Raw genomic sequence first — 24,456 nt, forward strand, 5'->3', positions numbered from 1 at the left:
AATTTCCATGAAACCAAGGAAGCTTCACGACCACCTTCACGAGTCGTGGAGTGGACCACAATTCGTGGTCCCTCTTGTGAAGGTGGGGCAGTGTGCTCCTAGCTAGCGGCAGCCTTGGCCTTTGGCCTTGGCTTTGCCCCTTTGCTTAGGCACTTGCCCCTAGGTCTTGAATCAATTAGCCCTATTTTAACCTTAAATGACTTACTAATATTTGGGGAGTCATTTTATATTTTTTAACCTTACGTTTAGGCTCTAGTTCAACCTACTAATTTTCCGGGTTGTTATAGATATAAAGTATGCTTTGTGCCTCAGGGCATAAAGGGTTTTCGTAGAAGTCCTGACATTATTAAATGGAGATATGTTCTCCAGTGGTGGATGCAACGAGACTTATTTCAGTTTGGCAATAGATGAAATACTTGAATATGTATAATGAGTAATTATCATGTCTAACTAGACGATGAAGGTTATACGAAAATTCTTGAAGGATTTAAAAGGTCTAAAACAATTCTATTGAGTACCCAATGGTTCTGAGATTGCTTAACACAAAGAAAGAATCTTATCAACCTCATGAAAATGATTAAAAATGTCATGTATTATTGCAATTGGTGCATTTACAGATTGTTGGTTATGCAAATGCTAGACGATTATTTGATATACATAACGAAAGTTATGTGAAAGGATTGTCATATTATCATTCAAGTTATGACAAGAAACTAACAAAGCAAGTGACTCAACATATATAAGATGTGTGATTTTCTTTGAGAAGAAAAGATGAGCTTCAATAAAATTGAAATGATCAATCTCCGAGTCAGAAATGATTTGATTATGTAGATGCAAAATATTTATTTTGATCCGCATAAAGCTTGATCGCAAATGGACTATTTATTTACATATGAAGGCACAACAATATCTTGGCATTCAAAGAATCAAACAATGGTAACCACTTCTTCAAATTATGTAGAAATAATATTGATCTATGAAGTAAGTTGAGAGTGTGTTTGGTTGAAATCATGATCTATCATATTCAGAAAATATGTGATTTTCCTTTGGCAAAGGATATTCCAGCCACCATATACAAAAATAATATTGAAGGGGGATACAATCATAGGAGATCAGACAAAGCATATTTCACCAAAAGTTTTTTTCACACATGATCTTCAACAAAATGGTGAGATAGACGTTCAAAGATCCATTAAAGTGATAATCTTGTAAACTTATTCACTAAGGATTGCCAACATCAATATTTGAGAAGTTGTGATATAAGATTGGAATGCATCGTCTCCGAGATATCAAGTAAAGTTTTTATCAGGGGAGAAAAATACGCGCTGTACTCTTTTCCTTAACCATGGTTTTATCCCAATTGGGTTTTCCTGGTAAGGTTTTTAACGAGGCAACATTCAAATCGTATTAAAAAATATGTGTACTCTTTTTCCTTCACTAGGATTTTTTCGTATTGGGTTTTTTCCTAGTAAGGTTTTAACGAGGCATATTATCTATGGACATCCAAGGTGGAGTGTTATAAAATATTATAGTGTGGATGTCCACTACATGAAGAAGTTACTCTCACCCATTAGCTCCATTACTTTCCTTCGTTATGAAAATAACCATAACCTCCATAATCTCCACCTTTATAACCATTATTCTTGTAACCTTTCACTTCCATAACCTCCCCCATTATATTCATGTTTATGACTAACCTTTTGTATGCCTCTATGTTATACTATAAATAGAGGCATAAGGGTTCATATTGTATGCACTTGAATACTTTGAAGAATAAGAAATATTCTCATATCTTGTCTCTATATTTCTATTGTTTTCATCTTCTATATTTCTTGTTTTATTTTGCTTTAGTTTTACAACATAATCCATAAGTTTATATATATATATATATATATATATTATTTTAAATTTTATACCAAAAAAAGTGAAGACATTGATCAAACAATATGAATGAATTGTTTATTGCTACTATTTTTTTATTAGTTGTGATCTTTTTAAGACTCAAATCGTGAAGAAATTTATCATATCATGTGAAAGGATTGTAGACACACATATTTTATTAGATTTAATTCATACGAAATTTGGATTAAATCAATGTTTATTTGTGTTGAATGATTAATTTGGGTTTTACAAATAAATAAGTCCATTTTTATTAATTTCAAGTCCAAGGTCCATTTCACCTTGAAGCCCAAACTCATGTCACATGTAACAGTGACTAAGCATCTAAGACCAACAAGGTGACGCCACGTGTCCAAATGAGGTGGTAGTCCCAGCCAAATGAGAGAACCAATCACAATCCGCCAAGTGCCAAAATGACATTCTTTGGTCAATCATAAGCAATCTTGTCCATGTCACGCCCCGAGCCTACACCCTGGGTGTAACTGGCACTCGAGAACCATCGATGGTCCCAAGCGAACCATTGGACTGATTCAATACTCAACGGAAGGCTCACTCAGCATCATAGGAACTCAAATGCAAAGATTAACTCAATAGTCTCAAAGTAAATAACTCAAAATGTTAAAATATTCCACTAGCCATAAAAAGGCAACTCAAGTCTTAAAACATTAACAGTGGAAAATGGAATAGACTCCTCAAAATACTACTGTTGATGGAAGTCGGGATAAGACCCACAACATCCTAACAAATAGATGTGAAACCTTCGAAAGCAAGGAGGCTCACCAAAGCCAACTAGAATTGCAAGTGGTATCAACGGAGCGCCTGTAAGATGCAGGTCAAATGACGTCAGTACATTGAATGTATGAGCATGATGGAAACACTTAAACATAAAAAATAAGCTTGAACTCATAAATAGGAAGACAAACTCACCTCGTCTCAACTCAACTCAAGATTACTCACTCAACTCAACTCAAGAATATTTAACTCAAGAATACTGCAATGATAATAAGATGCAATATATAAAGCTTTGTAAACAGTAGACAATAACTTAAAATGCATAAAAATACAAATATAACTCTTTACTCTTATTTGGGAGATTATCTAACCAACAACCATCACTATGAGCTACGTGATGATACAACGTCTCGCCCACGCTGTCAGAACTGTCTTATACCTTGTCGGGGTATAGAACATCCTCAACTAAATGGATCCACTAAGCTATGCTTAAAATCAATAAGGAATCATCTAAAAAGTATGATCCTTTACCTATGTTGGGTACATGGTTTATGATGATTGTGAGTTGTTTGAACTCATCCTCATATCGCTGCTCAATACTGCTCCCAATAATATATATAACACATGATCACTGTTTAAAAACATAACTCAGCCTCAACTTGAGATTATTACTCAAATGATTCTCTGAAAAGAGATAATGCTCAAAACTCCTCATATACTCATTTAGAAATCAAGGTTTCCTCTTATTTTAAATATAAAAGCATTTACACTTGGGAATACTTAGTTCCCTTATACTTATTTTGAAACATGAAAGACATCTCTCCTCATTTTCATACTCATTTACTCAAGTCCTAATTCAATATCTAGAAGTTTGTAAAAGACTTCTCAAAATGACTCATAAAGGTTTCTCGAACTTTACTCTTAACTTTAATGTGAAATGTAAATTAAGAGATGTGCTTAAGATATGCATGATATCTCAAAGATTAATGAAGATTTTAAGTGTGGATATCAAGGAGAGAACATAGGTACTAATCGAGGGAACACACATGGAAAGAAGGATGAAAATGTAAGGAATTTGGTGACCCTGGCGCACTGAGTGGCGCGGGGCGCCAGCACCAAAACTATTGAACAATGTTTGTGGCGCACTGAATGGCGCAAGGAGCCAAGCCCCAAACTACCTGGGCAGTAGTTCTAGCGCAGTGGTGGCGCGCCGCCCCATGCCCCTACCCAGAAATTTGACAAATTTTCTTGCTCCAATTCAAGGCCTAACTCATCTAAAATTGAATGATTCACCCCCAAACTCGTTTGGATTTATAAAACCAACACAAACAATTGAAAACCCTCTCAAAATCTATCAAGAAGATCACTCGTTCGCAAAATCCTCACCTCAAGAACTCAACAAGACTCCATTGTTAAAGAATGAAGCTTAAAACCTCACAAACTTCTCAAGAACTCAATCCATCAACTTCAAGGAAAAATTTATAAATGAAAATCACATGATTGGTGTGAGGGAGAACAAACCCAAAACTATGAAAGCTTACATACCTCGAAAGAACTAAGTTCTTGGCGAAAATCCACAAAACTCGATGAACGCTGGAAACTTTCTTCTTTTTCTCCTCTTGAACTTTGCCCTAACCTTCCAAACGTTTTAGAATGAGTGAAAATTGATCTCAATCAGTTTAGACCCCTAATTGGGTGACATAAAACGTTTAGGCCTAGTGGGGGGGGGGTAAGAAAAAGACCAAAATACCCCTCCTTAAAATGGATGAATTTCCTTAATTAGACAAGCTGCACTCAAATGGGAATAACTCCATCATATGTACTCGAAATTTAGAAAACTCAGCGGTGTTGGAAACGGGACTTAACGACCTTTGATTTGATACCTCATGGGACACCTAAAACATCCTGTGCTGAAAGTTATGGTCGTTTGAAGTTGACTCAAAACTTAAAAATTGACCAAAGTTAAAGGTGTTACAATATCTTCCCCTTGGAAACATTCGTCCTCGAATGAGGTCACTCTAAGTAGAACTGGGGTTGGAAACATCTAACACCCAACTCAAACACCCAACATGTAATTAAACACAACTAAGCATATCACTTTAAAAAGTATTTTACAAAAAGTCATTACTTTGGTCTGGAATTTATCCTGAAGGAAAGAGATGAAGGTATCTCCTCTTCATATCATTCTCAGCTTCCTAAGTAACTTCCTCAACAAATTGGTTTCTCCATAGGATTTTGACTGTGCAACCTCCGTAGTACTCAACTTGCGAACCTGATGATCAAGAATCTAAACAGGAATCTCCTCATAGGATAGGCAATCCTTGCTACCAATGTTCTCAGTAGGTACAATAAGTACATGATCACCCATACACTTATTCAACATAAAAGCGTGGAATACTGGATGAATTACAGCTAACTTTGACGGTAGCTCCAACTCATATGCTACATTGCTAATTCTCTTGGATTTTCTGTAAGGACCAATATCCCTTTCTTGCCAAATCTCATAACACCCTTCATAGGTTAAACTTTCAAGTAAACCCAATCATCCACCTCAAACTCCAAGTCTATTCTCCTAACATCTATATAGGACTTCTGATGACTTTGCACTGTCTTTAACCTTTCCTGAATAATCTTCACCTTCTTCATTACTTGATGAACCAAATCTGGTCCTATCAGCTCTGCTTCACCAACCTCAAACAATCAAATATGAGATCTACATTGCTAATTCTCTTGGATTTTCTGTAAGCACCAATATCCCCTTCTTGCCAAATCTCATAACACCCTTCATGGGTTAAACTTTCAAGTAAACCCAATCATCCACCTCAAACTCTAAGTCTATTCTCCTAACATCTATATAGGATTTCTGATGACTTTGCACTGTCTTTAATCTTTCCTGAATAATCTTCACCTTCTTCATTACTTGATGAACCAAATCTGGTCCTATCAACTCAGCTTCACCAACCTCAAACAATCAAATATGAGATCTACATCTTCGCCCATAAAGAGCCTCATAGGGAGCCATCTGGATACTAGAGTGATAGTTTTTGTTGTAAGCAAACTATATGAGAGGTAAGTGATCATCCAATTACCTTTGAAATCGATCACACAAGCCCTCAACGTATCCTCTACAGTCTGAATCGTGCACTCTGCTTGACCATCAGTCTGAGGATGGAAATTAGTACTTAAATTTACCTTCGAACCTAAACTTTTCTGGAAAGACTTCCAAAATTGAGTGGTGAATTATGCACCTCTATCTGAAATGATAGACATAGGAACTCCATGAAGTTTGACTATATCTTGAATATGTAACCTAACATGATCTTCTACCAAAAATGTAGTCTTTACCAGCAAGAAATGGGTTGATTTAGTCATTCAATCTACAATCACCCAAATCGAATCATGCTTCCTACGAGACAGCGGCAAGCCGATAATGAAATCCATATTAATCATCTCCTACTTCCATTCTGGAGGTTGTATATTCTGAGCCATACCATCGGGCCTTTGGTGCTCTACCTTGACTTGTTGGCAATTTGGGCATTTTGCAACGAACTCTACAATATACCTCTTTATAGTACTCCACCAATAGACTTCCCTCAAGTCACGATACATCTTTTTGGAACTGGGATGGATCGAATATCTAGAGTTATGAGCTTCCTCCATGATCCTCTCTCGCAGTTCATCCACCTTTGGTACTACACCATCTCTCCCTTGTTCAAAAGCCATCACCTTTTTTTATGAACATTCACTTTTAATTCAAGCAAAATGGGGTCTTGGCCGTTTCTCCTTCACTTCGGACACTAGTGATGATTCAACCTCATTCATCACCACGACTGCACCTTTGCTGGAATCCAATAGACGGACCCCCAATTAGATAAATCTATGAACTTCCTTAGCCAATTCTTTCTTGCATTCGTCAACATGGGTCGTACTACCCATAGATAACCTGCTCAAAGCATCATCAACAACATTATCCTTACCTGGGTGATAGAGAATACTCATGTCATAATCCTTGAGAAACTCCAACAACCTCCTCTGTCTGCGATTAAGCTCTTTCTCACTGAAGACATACCGAAGACTCTTGTGATTGGTGAACACATATATATGAACACCATAGATCATGAGTTGGGTAATTCTTCTCGTGACTCTTAAGCTGTCTGGAGGCATAGGCTATAACCTTACCATTTTGCATCAATACACAACTAAGTCCAGCTCTGGAAGCATCACAATACACATCAAAACCTTTTGTACCCTCTGGTAGAGTCAACACTAGGGTAGTAGTTAATCGAGTTTTCAGTTCCTGAAAGCTTTTCTCACAAGCTTTAGACCATTGAACTTTACTCTTTTCTGAGTTAGCTTTGTCAATGGGGATGCAATGGATGAAAATCCCTCGACAAACCTTCTATAATAACAAGTCAATCCCAAGAAACTCCTTATATCGGTTGGAGATGTGGGTCTAGCCCATTTCTGCACTACTTCAATCTTCTGAGTATCAACTCGAATCCCTTCACCAGATATAATGTTGCCTAAGAATGCTGCAGACTTAAGCCAAAACTCACACTTGGAAAATTTAGCATACAACTCTCTTTCCTTGTGAGTTTGGAGGACTATTCTGAGATGGCTACCATGATTCTCCTCACTCTTTGAATAGATCAGAATGTCATCAATAAACACAATAACAAACATGTTGAGATATGACTTAAATACTCTATTCATAAGATCCATGAATGTTCCTGGGGTATTAGTCAAACCAAAAGACAATAAGAAACTCATAATGACCATAACGGGTCCTGAATGCTGTCTTCAGGATGTCACTTTCTCTTACTCTCAACTAATGATAGCCAATTCTGAGGTCTATCTTAGAAAAGCAAGTGACACCTTGAAGTTGATCAAATAGATCATCAATTCTTGGGAGAGGATATTTATTCTTTATGGTGACCTTGTTCAACTGGAGGTAATCAATACACATCCTAAGAGAACCATTTTTCTGCCTCACAAAAAAAACTGGAGTTCCCCAAGGTGAGACACTAGGTCGAATAAAACCTTTATCAAGAAAAACTACTCTTTTAACTCTGTTGGAGCCATTCTATATGGCGGAATAAAGATAGGTCAAGTATCAGGAAAAATGTCTATCCGAAGTCTATTTAACTCGGACTAAGTGATAGATGCACCCCTTAGAGACTAACTTTCTGGCCTTAAGGTATGAAACGAAATGACCCTTAGGCACTGTTGAACTACTCCTCCACTCTACAACTGGCTCATTAGAAAACTAAAATTTAACTACTCGAGTCCTACAATCAACTGAGACATAACAAGCATGAAGTCAGTCCATACCTAGAATAACATCAAAGTCCACCATGTCTAGCTCAACTAAGTTAGCCATGGCGTCCTTTTGATTAACATAGATGACACAATCATGATAAACTCTCTCAACTAGGACAGACTCACCAACAAGTGTGGAAACACTGAAGGGATCAAAAAGTTATTCGGAAAGAATATCAAACCTCATAGCTATGTATCGAGTCACAAAAGATAGACTTGCACTTGGATCAAGTAATGTATATACATCAAAAGTAAAAACTTTGATCATACTCATGACAACATCTGGTGAATTCTCCTACTCTTGGCGACTGGTGATAGCATACAAACGGTTTGCTCCTCTGCTTGTCTCTGAAGTAGCTCTTGTAGGTGTAGTTTCGTCTGTCGGAGCCACTGCAAAAGATTTAGCTCTATTACCCTGCTTGTCTTAGGGAACTCTCTCATGAAGTGACCTGTTTGAACACACTTGAAACAACCAATGGAGCCATCACGACATGCTCCTGGGTGGTTTCTACCACACTTAGCATGTAAGAGTCCAGTTGGCCCCTTGTGCCACATTACCTTGAAATTGAGTAGGTCGAGCTCTGAAGTTCTGCAAATTCTGATTCCTGAACTCACCTCTGTTCTTTGGTGCAGGTGAACTAGCAAACGATGGGGTAGGCCAGTTGTCCTCTCTGAAAAGATGACCAATTTGCATTCGAGTCTTCTGTTGTCCGGACTCATTACCTGTTGTCTTAGCCCTCTTGATGCAAAACTCCTCTCTATCTTTCAGCATGTCTTCCTCAACCCGCTTCACATGGATCATAAGCCTTGCTATGTCTATGTCCCCTATCAACATAGCAGCCTTACCTTGTTTGCTTGACAAACGGGATAGTCCAAACACAAATAGACTCATCTTGCACCTCAAATCAGCAACTATCTCCAAAGCATAACGGGAAAGTTGAGTGAACTTGAGGTTGTACTCATGCACACTCATGGACTCCTGTTTAAGAGTGAGAAATTCTCTTACCTTTGCCTCTCTCAGCTCGCAGGTAAAGAAACTCCCCATGACGACACTTTCAAACATAATCCAGCTTATAATTGGTTCCCCTTTAGCCCTGCTCTTTTTCCATTGGTCGTACCAGATCCTAACAACACCTTTGAGTTGGTATGTAGCTAATTTCGCATGCTCGACATCAAGCACCTTCTACACCTCATCCATAAAGTTCTCCAGATCCTCAGTGACATTTGACCCTGTGAATTCTGGAGGATTTATCCTCAAGAACTCACAGATCCTAGATGTATTAGCCATATCCTGACGAACCCCTCTTTGTTGGCCAGCTTGATTGGCCACAACGTGACTCAACATCAAGATAACATCCCGAAACTCAGCATTAGTGACCTCTCCTTGGGGTTGCACTTTGGTGCATTGGGTACCCTTTGATCCTGAGGATCAACATTTCTTCTTGTAGGACGACCTTGAATAGCTCTTCGTGGAGGCATGATCTGAAAAGATACGCGCAAGCACGAATTAGAATGAATCTTTTATAGAGTTGAACTCTATCACATGAAAAAGACATGAAGGAAGTGAAACTTTTCCTAATCATCATAGCCTCCTAATTATAGATGTGATGTGTTCCACACCAATAACAAGGACTCTACAGACACGGCTACAAAGACACCCTTTTGTGATCTGATACCAAGTTTCTCACACCCCAAGCCTACCCCCTAGGTGTAACTGGCTCTCGATAACCATCACAGGTCCTCAAGTGAACCATTGGCTTGGCTTAATACTCAGCAAAAGACTCACTCAACACCATATGAACTCAAATGCAAAGATTAACTGTCAAAGTAAATAACTTAGAATGTTAAAATATTTAACTAGCTATAAGAAGGCAACTAAAGTCTTAGAACATTAACAATGGAAAATGGAATAGACTCCACAAAATATTGCTCTCTATGAAGCCTCTAATATGATGATGTATGCTAGGACGAGACCCACGAAATCCTAAGAAAACTAGAAAATAGATGTGAAACCCTCCGAAAGCAAGGAGGCTCACCAAAGCTAACTGGAAATGTAAGTGGTATCAACGGAGTGCCTGTTGGCGACCCTGAACACATGTATTTGTAACGACCCGAGAGCACCCCCTAGCCGTTACATGCGTATTCGACCTCTCGGAGGTCTTATACAAGCCTTAGCATTCATTCATCGCATTCCATAATGAAAACCGTAAGGAATAAAAACACTTTTTAAAACAAATCCATAATACTCATATAATCTTTCAAATGTAACGAAGTAGAATTTCCAAGTCTCATATACCATATTAGACATGAATAGAACATCTTAGGGGCACGACCCTTTACAACAAAATATAAGTCTTATACAATGTCTAAGTGGAAATACTAGAAAGGTAACAACTATGTCCTAGAATATATGAGGACATACCAAGCTTCTTGAGAAGAGTCAATATCCCAAGCTTCCTCAAAAGATCTCTTAACTTTCTACCACCTACACTTGTAACAATAGAGAAATATGGAATTAGTACAATAAGTACTAAGTATGATGACCATGCAAGAAAACATGCACAACGGACATTTACAAGGAATGTATGCTTTTAAGACCTTCTTTAACAAACCTTTACAACCACAAGCGAAAACCCACATTTCAAGTCACCATTCACAATTAAGACCATATTCACATCATTTACAGCTTAATTAATACAAGTGTACAATACTTAAACAAGATAGCAAAGTAATTCCTTCATTACCATTTAAGCCTCTATCTCAAGTCACCCTAAGCCACACTTAGGTGAATAATGAAGTGACCGCCCATACAACCTCTTCATATACACCTAAGTGTTCCTAAGAGTTACCATAGACAAGGTTTTATCATTACCTTATAACATACTAAGTCAACATTCTTTATAAAACCATTTAAGAGACACACAAGCATATAGGGGACAATCACATAATAGCCCTAAGGCTTAGGGAACTCACTTTAGCATCTTTTAAGCCTACTCGTGCCATGTGTAGATAGCATCACATACTACTACCTACACGTTGTAGAACCCACCCAATACTAGAGTGCACATCCCACATGATGAAAATAGGCCTTAACCGACATAGACCACACTAGCAAGGTATGGAATCTAGAGTCTATCCTACTCCGTGGAGGTTGTTCTACTTGCCAAGGGTGGAACTAAAAGCAACCCATGTTGGCACATGGTTTAAGAGATGTCCAAGGATGTTCATTGTGCCTAATCTCATGCTCAACTAGGCCACCATCCTAACCACATTCACTCGATGCTTAGCCTTGGTTTCCATAGAGTATTCAATCACATATGTACTAGAGAGGGTTCCTTTTCTAGTTCAACCAACTCATAGTACCTTTTCCCAAGAAAGGCCCCATTTCTTAGTCATAGCCAATCTAGGTTCATAACAATAGCTTATTTGACTTTCTTAGATAAGGATTCTCAAGCCGTTCCGGCTCCATCCATTTCTAAGTCTATCATTTCACTCAAGAAGGGAACATCGCCCTAAGGCCCATCCTTCAAGGTTATACATTTTCTTGGGAAAGCTAGACTCATGAAAAGGAACTATGCTTAAGTCTACCAATTCAAGTCTTGGCCTAGAATTCCTCTTTCAGCATTTATAGGAAGAGCTCCATTACTAAGTCATAGCCCAACTAAACATTCATATATATAATCAAGCTTCCATGACACAAGACAAGATACTCAAGCCTAGCATATGATCTACAACATCATCTTATGAAAATTCATCATAGTCCATCATCACCACATATCATCATTTCAAGAGAGACTTGCTTTCACATTAGCATAATAACAGTTTATACATTATCACATTAATACCATTAGAACATCTTCACATTATAGCTTCACACAAACTTTACATATAGTTTCATATAGGACTTTACATATGGCCTCATATATGTATCAAAATATAACAATATAATAACACTCATATATTGCCCTTCATGGCCTCAATTCCCAATAATAGCACACAAGAATAAGATATAACATTTCCACCAAAGGTGGATTAAACCAACCAACAACAATCAATTCAATAAAGAGAGTTCAAGCTTTCTTACCATAATCCAAAGCCATAGCCTAAATCATCAATACTTCACCCATAAGGCTTACCACCCTTAATTCATCCATTATCAACATTTAATCATAAATAAACATTAAACAACACAAGACATATCGATACAATTCACTTCTCACATAATTCCATCAACTTTGAATTTATAAAAATAGACCCATTTCATATCAAATTTAGGGTTTTAATGAAAACATGGATTCTTGAAGAAAGTTCATACAAAATCATCAATTATACTTTAATTCACCAATATAATGCTTTTGAAAACAATTTATCAATAAACCCATGCTTAGAATAGAAATTAGGCTTTTTGTTCTATGGGGACTTTTGAAACCCTTTTGAATGGACTCCTTGAAAGAAAGGATAATCAAGGATTAAGGGTCACCATACCTTAGACTTGATGAATCCCACGAAAATTTGATGAAGAAAGCTTTAAATCTAAAACCCTAGGTTCCACTTCTCCTTCTTCCTTGAGTTGAGAGAGAAATATTGAGAGAGAAGAATTTTGGAGGTTTTGATTAGGGTATTTGAGAATAATGAGTTAAAGGAAGGTTTTAAGACATAAAACTATTTATATTAATGTTATAAACTATTTAAAATCAACCCCACATGTTAAAGACTCAAAACAAAATTACTTAAAAGCCCTTTACTTGAGCCGCCCCGTCAGGGACCACGCCCACTTGGACGGGTCGTGAAGGGTACCACGGCTCGTGGTGGTGCCCGTGGTCCCTTGACCAGTGGTCCTCTCCACCATGTCAAACACTCAAGGGCTCAAGGGCTCTTCATGCATGCTCCCACGATCCATGGTGCACACCATGAGTCGTGGTGAAGCTTATGAAGATGATGCAGGACCTAGGCAACGTTGCCTTCCCTCCCTTGAGACCAAGTGATCTTCACGCCCAAGTATACGGACCGTCTAGGGCACCACTGGTCGTGGTGCTGCCCATGGTCTTTGGGGCAGTGAGCAGCCAACTTGGGATAGCCCTGCTTTTTGGCTAAGTCTTGCCCCTTTTGGCTTGGCTCTTTGTCTAACACCCTCAACCAACCTAGAGTAGGTCTCAAAGCATGGAGTCTAACACTTGCCTTGACGTTGACTCACTAAACTCTTCAAACTAGACCTTAAGAGTCAAAACTCAACATTTAAACAAGTTACTAGTGCACAAAACCCATGTGAGGCTCTACTTTATCCTACTTCATTTTGAGGGGCGTTACAATATCCCCCACTTGGGAACATTCATCCTCGATTGACACTTCAAAACTTTAATGGTAATGACTCAAGACTAGCAGCCCACAACAATCATACAATATCAATATGAAATCACTCATCAAGGAGGAAACATCAACTCCACATAACAAGCCATTACAACACCACTTCATTCAAATTTATGGAAGTAGGAATCACACCTACAACTCAACATGCCTCAAACCTTTTCCATTTCTCATTTATTTGGAGGAACTCCCTTCTCCATAGTACCTCTCGCTCATAACAACTTCAAAGAACACAATATGCAATTATCTCATTAAAACACAATCATGCCACATCAAGAATACACTTAAGCATGCTCAACTAATCAACTCTAACAACTTTTAGCAACTCACCATTTTATGCATATAAGGAGAACAACAATCATGAACCTCATTTTCTTATTTAAATCAAGAACTCAATTTAAACCATGCATCATGCTTTTACAATTCTATGACTCAAGCTTGATTAGGAATATAAGAAAGAGACAAGAATATCCAAATTCACCTCAACTCATCCTTCAACATATCATCCCCCCCACTTAGGAGAAGCCCATCTAAACCAACACAAAAGGATTCCAAGACAAAACTAGAAATTGTGACTTACCGGCACCTTCATCCGGATTTGTTTCCTTGTTAGCTTGGAGAGCATAGAAACGATTCCATGCTTGACCATCAACACTTGGACCACTATAAGGAGCTTGCGTAGCATTCCTTCCTTTAGACACATTATTAGGACAATCTCTCACCTTTTGATCATTTTTCCCACAACCATAGCAACCACTAGTGCCAAATAGACACTTCCCAAAATGCTTCTTTCCACAAGTGGAACAAGTAGGCTTAGCAATTTGAGAACCACCACCTCCTTCATGGTTAACCTTAGGAACACTTGAGAAATTTTGATTTGGAGCCCTCTTCTTAAACCTAGGTTGTCCTTGATCCTCATACCTACTCCTTTTTAAATCTTTCCTCACCCTAGTCATCTTGGACTCCTCAATAGATTGAGAATACACAACAAGCCTAGAGATGTTCATGTCACCGTGGAGCATTGCCGTACGACACTCTTCTTTCACCAAGTTGGATACACCGATAACAAACCTACTCATCTCCTCTCTAGGGTTAGACAACAAAGGTGGAGCATACCTAGACAACATAGAGAGCTTCAAAGCATACTCTTCCACACTAATATTACCTTGCCTAAGATTAATGAACTCCTCAATTTTGCACTCCTTTTTCTCTAGGGGAAAGTACTTACCCAAGAATGCTTCCTTAAAGTCCTTCCATTCTATAGGACCCGCTTCCTCCAGCCTATTTGCCTTCCATTGAGTGTACCATATTTGGGCCACCTCCTTCAATTGGTATGAAGCCAATTCCGCTTTCTCTCTAGAAGATACTCCCATAGCATCCACAATTTTGTAAATCTCATCCAAGAATCCTTGGGGATTTTCTCCAATTCTAGAGCCCAAAAAGATAGGAGGATTCATCCTCACGAAGTCTCTCAACCTTGAGGCCGCTGTACTCTCATTAGAATTCACCCTAGGCCCCACATCTTGGTTTGCTTGAGCCGTCATGGCTCGGGCTAGAGTTAGAAAAGCTGCCCTAATCTCTTCATTAGTCATGACCGAGGGAACCACCGGAGCTTCATTCTCTTGATTGGCTATGGGGACTTGGTCACCTTGAAGATTTTGCACACCTTGGAGAGGAACTTCCTCATTTCCAATTTCCTCTTCCGCTCTCCTCGGGTTAGCCCTCGTATTCATTTCCTATAAACACAAGGGAATGATTAGGAAAAGGACATTTATAGACCAAACTCTAAGGCACGACATCAATATTAATGAAAGAAGTGAAACTTCTACCATCCTATAGCCTCTCGCTCATAGTTGTGTCACGACTTATACCGATGAACAAGACTCTACTAGACGTGGCATATAAGACTTCGAATCCTAAGGGACAATTTCCAAAACCTTATGCTCTGATACCAAGTTTGTAACGACCCGAGAGCACCCCCTAGCCGTTACATGCGTATTTGACCTCTCGGAGGTCTTATACAAGCCTTAGCATTCATTCATCGCATTCAGTAATAAAAACCGTAAAGAATAAAAACACTTTTTAAAACAAATCCATAATACTCATAAAATCTTTCAAATGTAACGAAGTAGAATTTCTAAGTCTCATGTACCATCTTAGACACGAATAGAACATCTTAGGGGCACGACCTTTTACAACAAAATATAAGTCTTATACAATGTCTAAGTGGAAATACTAGAAAGGTAACAACTATATCCTCGAATATATGAGGACATACCAAGCTTCTTCAGAAGAGTCAATATCCCAAGCTTCCTCAAAAGATCTCTTAACTTTCTACCACCTACACTTGTAACAATAGAGAAATATGGAATTAGTACAATAAGTACTAAGTATGATGACCATGCAAGAAAACATGCTCAACGGACATTTACAAGGAATGTATGCTTTTAAGACCTTCTTTAACAAACCTTTACAACCACAAGAGTAAACCCACATTCAAGTCACCATATTCACATCATTTACAACTCAATTAATACAAGTGTACAATACTTAAACAAGATAGCAAAGTAAATCCTTCATTACCATTTAAGCCTCTATCTCAAGTCACCCTAATCCACACTTAAGTGAATAATGAAGTGACCGCCCATACAACCTCTTCATATACACCTAAGTGTTCCTAAGAGTTACCATAGACAAGGGTTTTATCATTAACTTATAACATACTAAGTCAACATTCTTTATAAAACCATTTAAGAGACACACGATCATATAGGGGACAATCACATAATAGCCCTAAGGCTTAGGGAACTCACTTTAGCATCTTTTAAGCCTACTCGTACCATGTGTAGATAACATCCCATACTACTACCTACATGTTGTAGAACCTATCCAATACTAGAGTGCACATCCCACATGATGGAAATAGGCCTTAACTGACATAGACCACACTAGTAAGGTATGGAATCCGGAGTCTATCCTACTCCATGGAGGTTGTTCTACTTGCCAAAGGTAGAACTAAAAGCAACCCATGTTGGCACATGGTTTAAGAGATGTCCAAGGATGTTCATTGTGCCTAATCTCATGCTCAACTAGGCAACCATCCTAACCACATTCACTCGGTGCTTAGCCTTGGTTTCCATAGAGTATTCAATCACATATGTACTAGAGAGGGTTCCTTTTCTAGTTCAACCAACTCATAGTACCTCTTCCCAAGAAAGACCCCATTTCTTAGTCATAGCCAATCTAGGTTCATAAGGATAACTCATTTGACCTTCTTAGATAAGGATTCTCATGCCGTTCCGGCTCCATCCATCTCTAAGTCTATCATTTCACTCAAGAAGGGAACATCACCCTAAGGCCCATCCTTCAAGGTTATACATTTTCTTAGGAAAGCTAGACTCATGAAAAGGAACTATGCTTAAGTCTATCAATTCAAGTCTTGGCCTAGAATTCCTCTTTTAGCATTTATAGGAAGAGCTCCATTACTAAGTCATAGCCCAACCAAACATTCATATATATAATCAATCTTCCATGACACAAGACAAGATACTCAAGTCTAGCATATGATCTACAACATCATCTTATGAAAACTCATCATAGTCCATCACTACATATCATCATTTCAAGAGAGACATGCTTTCACATTAGCATAATAACAATTTATACACTATCACATTAATACCATTAGAACATCTTCACATTATAGCTTCACACAAAATGTAGCTTCATATAGGACTTTACATATAGCCTGATATATATATATAAACATACAACAATATAATAACACTCATATAATGCCCTTCATGACCTCAATTACCAATAATACCACACAAGAATAAGATATAACACTTCCACCAAAGGTGGATTCAACCTACCAACAACAATCAACTCAATAAAGAGAGTTCAAGCCTTCTTACCATAATCCAAAGCCATAGCCAAAATCATCAATACTTCACCCATAAGGCTTACCACCCTTAATTCATCCATTATCAATAATAAATCATAAATAAATATTAAACAACACAAGAGATATCGATACAATTCACTTTACACATAATTCCATCAACTTTGAATTTATAGAAATAGACCCACTTCATATCAAATTTAGGGTTTTAATGAAAACATGGATTCTTGAAGAAAGTTCATATAAAATCATCAACTATACTTTAATTCACCAATATAATGCTTTTGAAAACAATTTATCAATGAACCATGCTTAGAATAGAAATTAGGCTTATTTTTCTTTGAAGACTTTTGAAACCCTTTTGAATGGACTCCTTGAAAGAAAGGATAATCAAGGATCAAAGGTCACCGTACCTTAGACTTGATGAATCCCACGAAAATTTGATGAAGAAAGCTTGAAATCTAAAACCTTAGGTTTCATTTCTCCTTCTTCCTTGAGTTGAGAGAGAAATATTGAGAGAGAAGAATTTTGGAGGTTTTGATTGGGGTATTTGACAATAATGAGTTAAACGAAGATTTTAAGACATAAAACTATTTATATTAATGATATAAACCATTTAAAATCAACCCCACATGTTAAAGACTCAAAACGAATTTACTTAAAAACCCTTCACTTGAGCAGCCCCGTCAGGGACCACGCCCACTTGGACGGTTCGTGAAAGGTACCATGGCTCGTGGTGGTGCTTGTGGTTCCTTGAGCAGTGGGCCTTTCCACCATGTCAAGCCCTCAAGGTCCCAAGGCATCTTCACGGATGCTCTCACGATCCATGGTGCACACCACGAGTCGTGGTGGAGCTCGTGAAGATGAGGCAGAACCTAGGCAACGTTGCCTTGCCTCCCTTGAGACCAAGTGATCTTCACGCCCAAGTATACGGACCGTCTAGGGCACCACTGGTCGTGGTGGTGCCCATGGTCTTTGGGGCAGTGAGTAAGCAACTTGGGACAGGCTTGGCTTTTTGGCTAAGGCTTGCCTCTTTTGGCTTGGCTCTTTGTCTAGCACCCTCAACCAACCTAGAGTAGGTCTCAAAGCACAGAGTCTAAAACGTGCCCTGCTGTTGACTCACTAAACTCTTTAAACTAGACCATAAGAGTCAAAACTCAACATTTAAACAAGTTACTAATGCACAAAACCCATGTGAGGCTCTACTTTATCCTACTTGATTTTGAGGGGCGTTACAGTATTGCATCATGAAAAGATGCAGGTGGAATGTTTTCAGTACATTGAATGTAGGATCCTGCCAGGGGAACACTAAAATATAAAAAATAAGCTTGAACTGATAAACACGAAGACATATTCACCTCGTCTCAAATCAACTCAAGATTACTCAATCAACTCAACTCAAGAATACTCAGCTCAATATGAAAGCAATGATAATAAGATCCTATATATAAAGCTTTGTAAACAGTAGACAAGAACTCAAAATGCATAAAAAATACAAATATAACTCTTTACTCTAATTTGAGAGATTCTCTAATAGACAACCATCTCTATGAGCTATGTGATGATACAGGGTCTCACCCACGCTGCCAGAACTATCCTATACCTTGCCGGGGTATAGAATATCCTCAACAAGTGGATCCACTGAGCTATGCTTAATAGTAATAAGAAATCATGACCCTTTACCCATGTGCTATATGGTTTATGAGGAATGTGAGGTGTTTGAACTAATCCCCATATCGGTGCTCAATACTACTCCCAATACTATATATAACTTATGCTCAATTTTTAAAAACATAACTAAGCCTCAACTTGAGATTTTCACTCAAAGGATTCTCTTAAAATATATAATGCTCAAAACTCCTCAAAAACTCGTTTAGAAATCAAAGTTTTCTCTTATTTTAAATGTAAAAGTGTTAATACTTGGAAATACTTACTTTCCTTGTAATCATTTTGAAACATTAAAGACAACTCTCCTCATTTTCATACTCATTTACTCAAATCTTAGTTCAAGTTTTAGAAGTTTGTAAAAGACTTCTAAAAAATGACTAAAAGAGGTTTCTCGAACTTTACTCTTAACTTTACTTTAATGTGAAATGTAAATTAAGAGATGTCTTTAAGATATCGAGTATCTCTCAAGGATTAATGAGGATTTTAAGTGTGGATATCAAGGAGAGAACATATTTACAATTCGAGGGAACACACACAGAAAGAAGGATGACAGGGTAAGTGACTTAGAGTCCCTGGCGCACTGAGTGGCGCGAGGCGCAACCCTCAAACTACTGAACAGTGTTTGTGGTGCACAGAGTGACGTGGGGCACCAGGCCCCAAACTAGTGGGTAGTACTTCTGGTGCAGTGGTGGCACGCCATCCTATGCCCTTACCTAGAAATTTGACGAATTTTCTTGCTCCAATTCAAGGCCTAACTCATCTAAAATCGAATGATTCACCCCTAAACTCGTTTGGATTCATAAACCCAACACAAGCAATCGAAAACCCACTCAAAATCTATCAAGAACATCACTCGTTCGCAAAACCCTCACCTCAAGAACACAACAAGACTCTATTTTTGAAGAATGAAGCTTAAAACCTCATGAACTTCTCAAGATCTCAATCCATCAACTTGAAGGACTAATTTATGAATAAAAATCACATGATTAGCGTGAGGGCGAACAAACCCAACACTATGAAAGCTTACATACCTTGAAAGGACTAAGTTTTTGGCGAAAATCCACAAAACTCGGTGAATGCTTGAAACTTCCTTCTTATTCTCCTCTTAGACTTTGCCCTAACCTTCCAAACGTTTTAGAATGAAAGAAAACTCATATCAATCAGTTTATAATCCTAATTGGGTGAAAAAACATTTAGGCTTAGTTGGGTAAGGGAAAGACCAAAATACCCCTCCTTAAAACAGATGATTTTCCTTAACTAGACATGCTGCACTCAAACGAGCATAACTCCATCATCCAAACTCAAAATTTAGCAAACTCGATGGTGTTGGAATGCGGTCTCAACGAACTTCGATTCGATACCTCATGGGCCACCTAACACATCCTATGATGAAAGTTATGGTCGTTTAAAATTGACCTAAAACTTAAAAACTGACCAAAGTTCAAGGTGTTGCAGTCCACCCCCTACAATCATAAATAGGGGATGAACATGACATTCTAGAAGGGCATGAAGAAGACTTCAACAAGCATTCTGCAAAGATTGTAGAAAGCTACAACACCGAGTACATAGCTTTTTGAAGGAGTAATCAATGGAGTTCTTCCCGGAGATCGACTTGAAACGATGAAGTGATTCTCGATATTTCTGAAGATCAAATACATCTCAAAGAGGTCTACTTCATCCTACATTTGAGAAATACGCTACTGAAGGCCCTCAAATCACGGAGAAGCTTAGGAGAGAAGAATCAAGAGAACAACAGAATTGTACTCACAAGATTCATTAATAACATTTTTCTTTTATTTATTTTTCTTGGAGTTAATTTTTAGCACTACGAAATTTATTGCGAACAAGTTTGGCATGCCTAGTGGGACAAATTCTGCTCTTTATCTCTTTCTCTTATAAATAAGAAAACTACAAGTTCAACTTTGCAATGGCCTTTAAGAAGATCAATGATGTTTTGTGCAAGGATTCTACTATTGCCACATTTGTTGATTTTAGTGATGCTGGTCTAGTCAGTCGACACAAGTTTAAGACTAGTGGTTCAGATAGATCTAAATACTTTACCTATTTGGAGATGGCAAGAAAGGGCAAGTCTCGAATGACACTCGTGACTGCAATCTCCGGGGGCAACATTGCATCCACGTTAGTGGATTAACTTTCTCACTCTGGCTTCAAATTTGGCGAAACTGCGAATTCAATGAATTCTTTAATTCCAAACAAAGGTCAATACTTTGATGGTTGACACAACTGACATGGACAAGAAGTTTGCAATGATGGAAAAAACCATTGAAACTTTGATGAAGTCTATTGATGACAAAAATCTCCAAATCGCCCAACTTATCTCTCCAACTCTAGAGAGTCACATCACAATGTAACAATGCAAGAAAAAATTGATGTTCCCACCAAGACTATTTAGTCTCAATGCGTAAAGCAATCTGCTTCAGTGGCCACTCTAACAATTCAACAACTACAAGAAACGATCACAAACACCATATTAAAGCTCAATATGGTGGCCCACCACAAAGTTCCTTAATATATTCAAAGTCGTATTCTAAGAGAATCGAGAGTTTACTGATGCCAATTGGATATCAACCACCAAAATTGCAATAATTTGATGGGATGGGAAATCCAAAGCAACACATAGCAAATTTTGTCGAGACTTGTAGCAGTGCTGGCACATATACTGATTTTCTTGTCAAGCAGTTCGTTTGTTCGTTAAAAGAAAACACGTTTGATTAATATACAAACTTGGAGCCTGAATCAATAGATTGTTTGGAGCAAGTGAAAAATCAATTTCTTAATCGTTTCTACAATACCCGTCGTACAGTGACTCATTGAGCATGATGGAATTAACAAACGTAAAACAAAGTACGGATGAACCGGTAGTGGACTACATCAATCATTGGCGAATGTTGAGCTTAGATTGCAAGGACTAACTTTCTGAAATGTCTGCAGTTGAAATGTGTATACAAAGAATGCATTGGGGCCTTGTATATATCCTTTAAGGAATTAAGCCTCGAACTTTTAAAGAACTAGCTACACACGCTCATGACATGGAGTTAAGCATTGCAAGCCATAGAAAGACATCACATGTCTTTGATCCAAGAAAAGATGATATAGAATTGAAAGAGTCATTAGAATACACAACTAAGGAGTTCATGCCGGTAACCACGACTTCTACGAAAGCCTCCACAAGACAAAAGTTGAAAGAGAATGTGGCGCACAACAAATGTCAAAAGTAAAAAATCAGTCTACCTTGAAGGAGTTACAAGCAAAAGAGTATCCCTTTTCAGACTCTGATGTTCCTGCGATTCTTAATGAGCTGCTAACCAAGAAAGTCATTGCACTCCCAGAGTCAAAGCGACCCAAAGAATCCAATAAAGTCGATGATCCTATGTATTGTAAATTTCATCGCATCATCATTCATCACACCACAAAATGCTTCATTTTAAAGGAAAAGATCATGATATTGGTACGAGAAGGAAAGATCATAATGGACAATGGTGAGACAGCTGCGACAAACCATGCTAGTACCAAACTTAATCATTAAAAGAATTTGATTCCAGAACTTCTCCCTGTGACCTCTCCAACAATTGAAGAAGGTGTCATCATACTATAGTTTGGGAGCTTTAAACTAGTTGAAGTTTCTGCCATGAAGAAAATAACAAACACATCCAAAGTATATGAATTCTCCGATGGAAAGAATGGCGATGCTTGGATTTTGATCGCTTGCAAAAAGAAAAGTCATCAAGGGAGTTCTAAACTCTGACTTTCAAAAACTGACATAAGATCAAGTACAAATCTTCGTCAAAAATGCGAACGCATAAAATCCAAAACCAAATCAAAGTACATGAATGCTTCATCACAAAGGGTTAGAAGGAAAATTTCATTGATAAAATTCTTCCCTGAATTGCTCCTCGATGTACGAGTCTAAATGGAAAGTTGAGACGCTCATTGACGCACAAGCTTAAACTGCAAGTTACAATGCTCCTCGACGCACGAGTCTAAACTACAAGTTCAAACTCTTTTCAACACATAAGCCTAACTACAAGCTATAGTGCTCCTCGATGGATGAGCCTAGACTGCAAGTTGAAACACTCCTCGATGCACGAGCCTAAACTGCAAGTTACAATTCTCCTTAACATACGAGACTAAACTACAAGTTGAAACACTCCTCAATGCTTGGCCTAAACTATAAGTTATAATGCTCCTTGGCGTATGAGCCTTAACTACAAGTGAAATGCTCCAGGATGTACGAGTGTTGGTGAGCTTAATTGGAGAGACGAGCACGAAAATGGATAATGGGGAACACAAAAGAACTGATTCGAAAGGAAGCAAGGTCTCTCTACAATGCGGAGAGGATACAGAGATGCCTTGAATGGCATTTCTTTAATCTTCTTCCTTGCTTCCTTTTGACTCGGATCTTTTGTGTTCCCCATTGTCCATTTTCATGCTCGTCTCTCCAATTAAGCTCACCTACACAACTAATCATGTTGGTTAGCTCTTAAACAACCAAAAGACTCGATAAGACTATAAATAAACACACATTGAATTCAAACTTAGCCTAAATATGGGCATTATTAGATTTCTAGGCATATAAATATGCCTAAGATCAACGAGCCTAAACTACAAGTTTAAACGCTCCTCGACACATAAGCCTACACTGCAAGTTATAACGCTTCTCGACGCATGATCCTAAACTTCAAGTTACAACACTCCTTGATGAATGACCCTAAACTACAAGTTAAAATGCTCCTCACCGCACGAGCCTAAACTGCAAGTTATAAGGTTCCTTGACGTACGAGCCTAAACTACAAGTAAAGCGCTCTTTGACGTACGAGCCTAAACTGCAAGTTGAAACTCTCTTCGACACACAAACCTAAACTGTAAGTTGAAATGCTCTTCAAAGTATGAGCCTAAACTGCAAGTTACAACACTCCTTAAGGTACGATCATAAACAACATGTTACTCTTAACCCGCAAGAATATAAACTGTGTATGGCCTAAAAAAAGAAACTCATTATCTTGAACTACAATATGACTTGATCCACCTCATTGAGGTACATAGGTGCTTGGAGTAATCACTCTAATTTCAGTCACATGAGTAAAAAAAAGGTTTTGTGGCATTGCGTGATCATCACACTAGCTCTTTAAAATTATATAGCCAGCACGTGAGTTCAAACGTGTCACAAATGAGCAAAGAATAAGAGTTAAGCATGGCAAAGTCTTAGCTAACTTCAAAGATGTATTTGTAAAAATTCATAAAGGTTTTGATCATGATTTTTACATATATTTTAGTTCTTGGAGTACACTTTGCAAAGAAAAAATCGGTTCGTGATTGTTAACATCCAAATTTGACCCTCCTTTCTTCTAATTCGTATTTTTGATCTTTATGTAAAAATAAATATAATCACCTTATTTTAAACTACTTTTTTACTATTAATATCATACTCTCATAATTATTATTAAAATTTCATATTTTGTTATCAGAGTCACTACTATCATTTTGCACTTCTTTTTTCTTAAATAAAAGATTGTCGTCACTTAATTTCAAGTTTCGTATTTATTCAATTA

Source organism: Solanum stenotomum, chromosome 3 (genome assembly GCF_019186545.1).
Source record: "Solanum stenotomum isolate F172 chromosome 3, ASM1918654v1, whole genome shotgun sequence".
Taxonomy (NCBI): Eukaryota; Viridiplantae; Streptophyta; class Magnoliopsida; order Solanales; family Solanaceae; genus Solanum; species Solanum stenotomum.